General features: G+C 35.5%; 1 pseudogene; it reads right to left on the bottom strand.

Moving 5' to 3' along the window:
• Window positions 1-7,256: 7,256 nt before the first annotated feature.
• On the bottom strand, window positions 7,257-7,356 carry LOC113354706 (annotated as a pseudogene).
• Window positions 7,357-8,734: the final 1,378 nt, after the last annotated feature.

The following is an 8,734-nucleotide window of genomic DNA, read 5'->3' on the forward strand; positions in this document are numbered from 1 at the left end:
TTCTTAATTGAACTTGTTCTTAATTGACAAATCTTTGTGGGGAGTGCAGCTATGGAATATGGTAGGAGTTATCTTGTATCTTTATAATCTCCTTGATGAATGCGTTTAGCTTCGGATATATGATGGCATCTAAACAAGTTGATATGTTGTTCTCTTTTGGTCATGAAGTATCTCTATAGAAATTTCATTAGGATCCCACTAATTTTCGTACCTTTGCCAATTTTTATTGACAAAAAGAAGACAACTACTAAGGGGAGCTTGTGGAACTTCATCAACAAAAGGTATGTGGATACTTGAACTCATCTATCACTCAAAAGTCTATCTATTGTATCTCATATTTGAGACAAAAGTCGCATAGCTATATAGACTTCGATCATACACATTTGATATTTCGAGCTGAGTTTAACTCGCTTACATATTTCTCGAAATATGTGTTGGTAAGATTTTGCTTTAACCAAGTTCATCTTATATTCTTGACGAAAGTCAAAAGATGATCATGTGAAAATCGGTTGGTAACATCTTACATGATTTGTGTGAGACAGTTATTTGATGTAGGCTCGGAATGTTTCGTAATGATCATTAAATCACTTGAAAATTTCTTTGAAGCTAATAGTTTGTGTGAGACAGTTATTCTCGTCTTCCAAGAATGTGTCAATAGTTGAAATGAGAGTTTAGAACAATTGGATTTAATCATAGTATGCGTACTTGCATATGTGTAATCCATGTCCTGGAACCATGGTATGCATACCTCTATGCGTACTTGTTGGTTTTGAGAAAGTCCGGGAACCTGGTATGCAAACCGGTACGCGTACTAGCATAAGGTTCAGGTCCGGGAATTTATGCTGAGTTTGGATGGTATGCGTACCAGTTCATGTACTGGCGAAACCCAAACTTGGTTCGGATACTTAGGTACGCAAACCCGTATGCACACCTCATGTGTGATACTAGTTTCTACTAGAGTCAATTCTCCTTTAACCTTAGGTTTTTTACGAAACCCTGTAGGTTAACAACTTAAAGACTTCATTGGGATTGTGAAGCCAGACCCAACTGTTTTCTCTGTAGTTGCGTGATCTGATCTTGTTGTTTCTATCGTGATTGAGTACTATCTTCTTTAAGATTGGCTCGAGATTTAATCTTCGATAGGCAAGATAAAAAGTAGTCACAAACATCTTCGTCTCATCGTTTGTGATTCCACAATATCTTGTTTCGCTACCATACGATTAAGATTATTGTGAGGTGATTGATACTTCTAGGCCGTTCTTCGGGAATATAAGTCTGGTATATCAATTGGTTCTTGTTCACCTTGATTTATGAAAAGACGGAACAAAACTCATAGGTTTATCTGTAGGAGAAAGATTTATCTATACAATAGACTTTTCTATGTGAGACAGATTTTTTTATCAAATCTTCGACTTTGGGTCGTAGTAACTCTTAGTTTTGGGTGAGATCATCTAAGGGAATCAAGTGCGTAGAGTTCTGCTGGGATTCAGATACATAAGGAGCACAACTGTACCTTGATCAGTATGAGATTGGTTAGGGATTAACTACATTCTATTCCGAAGTTAACTTGGAGTAGGCTAGTGTCTGTAGCGGCTTAATACGGTGTGGTGTTCAAATCTGGACTGGGTCCGGGGTTTTTTCTGCATTTGCGGTTTCCTCCTTAACAAAATTTCTGGTGTCTGTGTTATTTCTTTTTCGGATTATATTTTGTTATATAATAGAAATATCACAGGTTGTGCGTAGTTCAATCAATTAGAGAATCCAATCTTTGGTTGTTGATTATATTGATTGACACTTGAACATTGGTCTTTGGTACCGTTCAAGTTGTTTCACATAATAATCAGGCTCACAGATTTCTATCTGTCTGATTTGCTGATTACATTGTGAAACAGAGACACAACTCTTGGATATGTTTCCATTGATTGAGTCTGACTGTCTAGTTGATTCTCTTGGAATTATATTGGAGTTTGTCCATACAGATTGCTAAGAGAAATATTGGGTGTGGTTGTTAGACCCCCCACTTTTTCACCCCCTTCGTCCCGAATTAGATGAGCTAGTTGTAGTTTGCAAAATTATTAAGGCAAAGAGGAAAGGGGGTTATGTTTAAGTATCTTTTACAATTATAACATTATGGATAATAACTAGTAAAACTTGGAATTATTTATTTATTAAACTATACCACGGTTTTTCGCAAACTTTATACCGTTGAAAAGAATTTTAAAACACCTACGTAACGAATATAAACATGGCTATCAAATTATATATTTCTTATAGTAACAATAATCAATTAAAAGGTAGTTTTAGAAATATCTCCTTGATTAGAGAGATAGCTCATCTATTTATGGGACAATTTAAAACCAACTAGCTCATCTAATTTAGGACGGAGGGAGTATTAACAAAAATTATAAATGGAATTCAGCTATTACTAAATCTCTTCTCAGATCGGACATTCAAATAATCCAAAAACAAAATCAAAAATCGAATAAAATAAAAAACAAAATTGAAATCAGACAACAACATAATTCATACCTACATTTGTTGTTCTTCTTCACAATGTGGTTTATTCTTCCTCTTCTCAGTATTAACAAATTCCAAATTAAAAAAAATCAAAATCAGTGAGATCAAAATCATAAAATCAAATAAAAAACAATAGATTCATACCTAGTTTCGTTGTTCTTCTTCTGAAACAATGTTGTTTCTTCTTCCTCTTCTCAGTATCAACGAATTCGAAAGAAAAAGATAAAAATCAGTAAGATAGGAAGTCAAAAAATTGAAATCAAAAACCAAAATCAAAAGGAAAAACAACAAAACCAATAAAAAGCAAAATTAAAAAACATACCTAGATTATTGTCTTCATCTTTTCAGATCTGCAAAAATCTTCTCAGATCGAAATCTATAAACAATATTGTAAATCAATCAATGTTGTAAAACAACATAAACTCTGTATGTGTTCTTCTTCTCGGAGGTTAATTTTTGTTTGTTTCTGTTTCAGTATAAAAATACTATATATTGGAGGTTAATTTTGGTATTATTAAGTTTATTAAAAAATTGATGACGTCAACTTTCCGGAAAAATTCAAAATCTGGCCTCAAAATTAAAAGTTTTGGGGCTAGAAAAACAAAATGTGAAAGTATGAAGTTGATAGCAAAGGATCTATTTTGTGGGGTTTCTTAGTGTTGAACCTACGAAGTTTACAATAGTTTTTCACCCTTAATTTCGGCAATGGACATAGGACTAACAATTTTTGCATTTTCAGGAGGAAATCAGTGGAGGAAACAAAATTTCAATCATTATCTAAAGTAAAATTTGCGGAGGTGAAAATACTAGAGAAATGATTAACAATGTGCCCTTCTATATCCCTATCCTTTTTCTAACCAATTCACAGTTCCATCAGACAGTCTAACTAAAGAATTCCCCATTTTACTAACAATTATGGGAATGTGAAAAAAATTGGTATTCAGATCTCCATCTTTTAACCAAATAACCCTAAATTTTTGTCTCTAATAAACCCTAGATTTTTGTTTCTAATAAATTTCTTCTCACTTAAGAAGGTGAAGATACTCAACCAAACAAAGAGTCATTTGGTGCTTATGCTCATCAATTAGATTGTGTCGAACTCATTTTGGGGAAGAACTAAATTATCATGCTCAATTTTAATTTGAGTAAACAATTTCCTAAAAGCATTTTTGTTACAAAACTTGATTATTTTTTTTTAAATCAGTCGCACTCTCAAAATACAGACTGACAATTATTTTATTTTATTTTTTATAAATAAGGAACCTTTTCATTAATGGGATTTCAAGGTTACAACGAGTTTAAGATCGAAATAAAAGAATACAAAGTAACAAGAACATATCGTAAGAGTACAATACCGAGAAATCCGACAAGAAAAAGAGAAGAATTACCGGAGTAAGACAAATACAAGTATGAAAAAGATCCGATTAAATCGGAAGAAGGATGGTTTTTCTCGGAATTAAATTCCAACAATTTAGTTTGTTTTCTTCTTTAGAAAGAAATGCTCCCAAAGTAGGAGTGATTTGCTCAAATCTCTTGTAACTAGTGATGAAGCTTCCATCGTCAAAAAGACTGATAGACACATTTTTGTGTCCGATTTGTCTCGATCATATATATTGTTAGGGAACATTTTTATACTTATTATGGTGTTTTATTTATTTGTAGGTATTTTTGGCTAATAAACATTTTTGGAAAAAATTGGCTTGAAAAGTTGTCGGAAAACACCCGGAGGACATTTGCTATTCGGACTCTCACTTTGGATAATGGGTAACCTAATTACTAAGGGGCATCCCATTTACAGGCAGTTGCTAATCGCACCCCTACTCTGGATAAGGGGCAACCATCTTCAACATTCAAAAACCAGGTTTTTGGCGGGAAAAAAATGCAGTTAAAGAACAGTTTTGGCAATCGTGATTTGGAGGAGTTTGAGGTCGATTAAACCTCTGATTTTCATAGGATAGACTCCTTATGGGTCTAGGAATCTGATATGGGTGTTTAAATCGATTAGATTGGGCTCAATTGACGGATTTTTCTCACAACAGAAAATATGGAAAGTCACGTGTGTGACCTGTTTTAGGGAATTTTAGAGAGATTAAAACGTTGTAAACCTTCCCAAAGATTTGTATCTATCTAAGGAAGAGTTTAGAATAAAAAGGAAAGCTCAGAAACACGTAGAAATCCTAAAACAAGAAATTGCCGCAACTTGGCCGTGAAGAGAAGGAAAGATATTTTGGAAGATTTGGGAGAGATTTAATCGGTATTTTGATATAAATAGATGACTTGGGTCATATAGAAGAGGTGTCGAGAGTTTGGGAACCTAAGGAGAGCCAGAGAAGAAGAAATCAGAGCTTTACCAAACTCTGTTTCTGCTGCTGCTGAAGAAGAAGAACGCGAAGAACATTGACGCTCGGTAAACAGTCGCAGAACAGTGTCGTTGTTTAACAGCCGAAGAACATTAAGTTGTTCAGGGCAGTCTTATTTTAGGGTCTTAAAATCAGCGACAAAGCAACAGTTTTTCTGTAACACTTCCATTGTAACAACTGTTTTGCAACACCAATACATTGTTGCAAACAGTCTGTGTTATTACTTTTCACTCTTTTAATCACCTTTTGAGCAACAAACACACATTTTGAGATCATGATTGATATGAGGAGCTAAACCCCATTGCTGAGGCGATATAGGAAGCTATTTTTCCAACAAAAAGTGGTATATTCTATTTTATCTTTTTATTTGCAATAATTATATGATTATTTGCCTTGAACTATTATTGAATATGATTTTTATTTGAATGATTGTGATCTATTTTGATGGAGTATGCTTAGTTTTAAGACTTTTGATGCTTCATACTTGGTATTTACAATTATTACTTTTGAAAATCTACTTGTTGCAATATTTTAGAATCAAATTAAACAAGAAAATTGCATAAATATAAGTATTGGTTTAATCACTTTGAACTTGGAAAATAGTGGATTCTTAGCCTCAGTGTTTCTTTTAGTATTGATATCATCTTCGATTGAGTTTGCTATAATTTTTAGTGAGTTTTCTATTGTAGTATTAGAATTTAAGTCTAATTAATATCCTTCACAAGTCTGAGAATCGAACCACTTTTACCACTATCTACAAATCACATCAATTTTTGGCGCCGCCGACGCGGACTTGTTTTTAGGGTTTTAGATTTATTTTATTTTATTTTTATTATTTTTGTCCTTTTTTATGTTTTTGGGTATTTATCTTGTGTCTACAGGTTCTGGATCATAAATAAAATTGAGCCAATGAGTTTGGTGATTTCATAAAGACTTGGAGCTAAAGATTAAAGCAAAAAGAACAGAAAAGAAGACAATTTTATTTTAGACAATTTTAGTTTAGGGTTTGTTTATTTTATTTAAAAAAAAATGTATTAGGGTTTATTATTTTTATAATTTTTCTTTATTTTTTTGGACTTTTGGACTTTTGGGACATTTTCTTTTATTACCCTACGGAAGGGTACTTTAAATATAAACTGTTTGCAGAGAAGGAGGACAATTACGATATTGTCTCTGCACCTTGGGTTCGTATACTAGACATCGGAGTCAGTGGCCCGAGTCGACTACAACCGATTCATCCCTCGTCTGGAACGGGAGGTAAGATTCTAAACACTCGCGAATCCCCTGTCAGCGAGTTACTGGACTCCTTCGTATGCATATATGTTGAGGACTGAATACGAACATTTATTTTCTAGTAAAGGGAAAGGCCTGGCCATACAAGATAAGGGTTCGTATTTCATCACCGTTCTTTTCTTGTCCGCTTTAGGAATACGTAACCTACGCGAACCTAAGCCTAAAATTTTGACTAGAACGAGACCGATAGGGTAACGAGCTTAACAGGAAAGTCATTCGAAAAATATTGGTTACTCTTTTAAGCATACTTCGAAGTTTTTGACGGTTTCTGTAAGTTGAATGCGTGACTGCGCCGCCTTGTAATACCGGTGAGGCCTTGGGTATCAAAGCTCCACCGAGCTTCCCTCGCCTCTATTCAACTTACGTTAACTCGGATTGATTCCAGAGGGGTTTGCTTAAATTGTAACGAATTCCCGTTCGAAGGATTAGAAGCTGGTCTAGAAACAATCTAAGTGGAGCCATCATGCTTTTTGTTTGCTAGAAATCAATAGGTTTGATTTGGTTGAGTCGGCCTTGATCTGTGTTTGCTTACCCTTCCAATTTAGAAAATTCTATTGTATGCCTGAACGTAAAAGAGACGCACTAGGTAGATTTGTTAAAGAGAAACCTAGTAGTTCGAAGCGTCTCGATTACCTTAATCTAGAAAGTCCGGCTTTTGAAGAGTCTGTTTTTGAACGTTCTTTGACTGAGGAGAGAATCCTGTTGCTCCGATAGCGCCAGAAATGGCAACTTTGAAAGCTTTGTTGAATCCAACTAGGACTACCCGTCCTTCGTGTATTAAGTTAGCTGAAACGGAGGCACCCTATGAACTGAAACCTGGGACCTTACAGATGCTCCCAATCTTTTTAGGGAAAGAAAATGAAAACCCTTATTACCATGTTAGGGATTTTGAGGAAATTTGTAGTACTCTAAGAATTAGAGGCTTAGATGATGATGCTTTGAAACTTAGGTTATTCCCATTTTCCCTGAAAGATAAGGCCAAGTCGTGGCTGTATAGTTTGGACTCCGAGTCAATTGAGACATATGAACAACTTACATCTGCCTTTTTCAATAAGTTTTTCCCTAGGCACAAAACATCGTCTATTAGGACGCAAATATGCACATTTTCACAACAAGAGGGAGAATCTTTATATAGGTATTTGGAAAGGTTCAATGATTTATTATCCCAGTGTCCTCATCATGGTTTAGAAAAGGTTAGGCTAGTTCAGATCCTTTATGAGGGTTTAGATTATTCCACAACGACCATGGTTGAGTCTCTATGCACTGGTGGATTTGAAAACCAAACTGTTGATGCGGCGATGGAATTTTTTAATGAAATCGCCGAAAAAACCCAGCAATGGGAAAATAGTAGGGCACCCCAGAAAACAATTCTTTTAAGTAGAGGAAACGTTAATAGGGTAGAAGGAGGCTATGAATCAGATGCCAAAATTGCTGCTATAGCAAAAAGGTTAGAAGCCTTAGAAGTGGGCCAGACTAGTGGTAGAGTGGAGCCTTTTTGGGAAGGCCAGAATATTGAAGAGCAGGCCAATGCTCTTTATAATAACACTAGATTTGATAACCGTCAAAAGATTGACCCATATTCAGAAACCTATAATCCTGGTTGGAGAAACCATCCGAACCTTTCGTGGTCTAAGGGCCAAAGTCAAGGTCAGTTTAGTAATTCTAATGCTCCCCCAGGTTTTGGCTATACTAAGAATCCTTCAGGACTAGCTCAGTTTCAGAATCAGTCAGATAAGAAAATCCTAAGTTTAGAGGAATCTCTCGCCTTGTTAACTCAGCAAACTGCAAAATTCCAGTTATCCGTAGAACAGAGTCTACAAGCTAGTAACAGGATAGGACAAGAAAATAGTCAGGCTATTTCCGAGTTAAAAACCCAGGTTGGTCTGATAAGTGATTCTTTGAGAGAAAAAGGTAAGTTTCCTAGTCAAACACAACCCAACCCTAGAGGAGTTCATGAATTAGGTGCAAAACCATCGAATCAATTGAATGTTGTTAGAACCCTTAGAAGTGGTAGAGTTGTAGACAATAAGGTAACCATGCCCGATAGTGAACATACTGTAGTTCACCCCTCAGGATCTCACCTCTCAGGACCAGTAGCTGAAGAGACTGATAAAGTTTCTGATGATGTGAATTCGGTTCCTGAAAGGTCTGATTTTAGGCCTAGAGCCCCATTTCCTCAGCTATTAGTACCAACAAAGAAGGAATCGAACTTTAATGACATAGTGGAGGTTTTTAAGCAAGTTACCATAAACCTTCCCTTATTAGATGCAATTAGGCAAATTCCTGCTTATGCCAAGTTCCTTAAGGATATGTGTACGCGAAAGCGAAAACTTAGCGTCCATAAGAAAGCCTTTTTAGCTAGTCACGTAAGTTCAATCATTCAGAACACCACAACTCCAAAGTACAAAGACCCAGGTTCTCCTACCATTGCTTGCACAATAGGTAACTTCCGGGTAGAAAAAGCTTTACTTGACTTAGGAGCCAGTGTGAACTTACTGCCATTCCATGTATACTTACAGCTAGGACTTGGTGAAATGAAACCTACTCAGATGACACTGCAGTTA

Source organism: Papaver somniferum, chromosome 2 (genome assembly GCF_003573695.1).
Source record: "Papaver somniferum cultivar HN1 chromosome 2, ASM357369v1, whole genome shotgun sequence".
Classification (NCBI taxonomy): domain Eukaryota; kingdom Viridiplantae; phylum Streptophyta; class Magnoliopsida; order Ranunculales; family Papaveraceae; genus Papaver; species Papaver somniferum.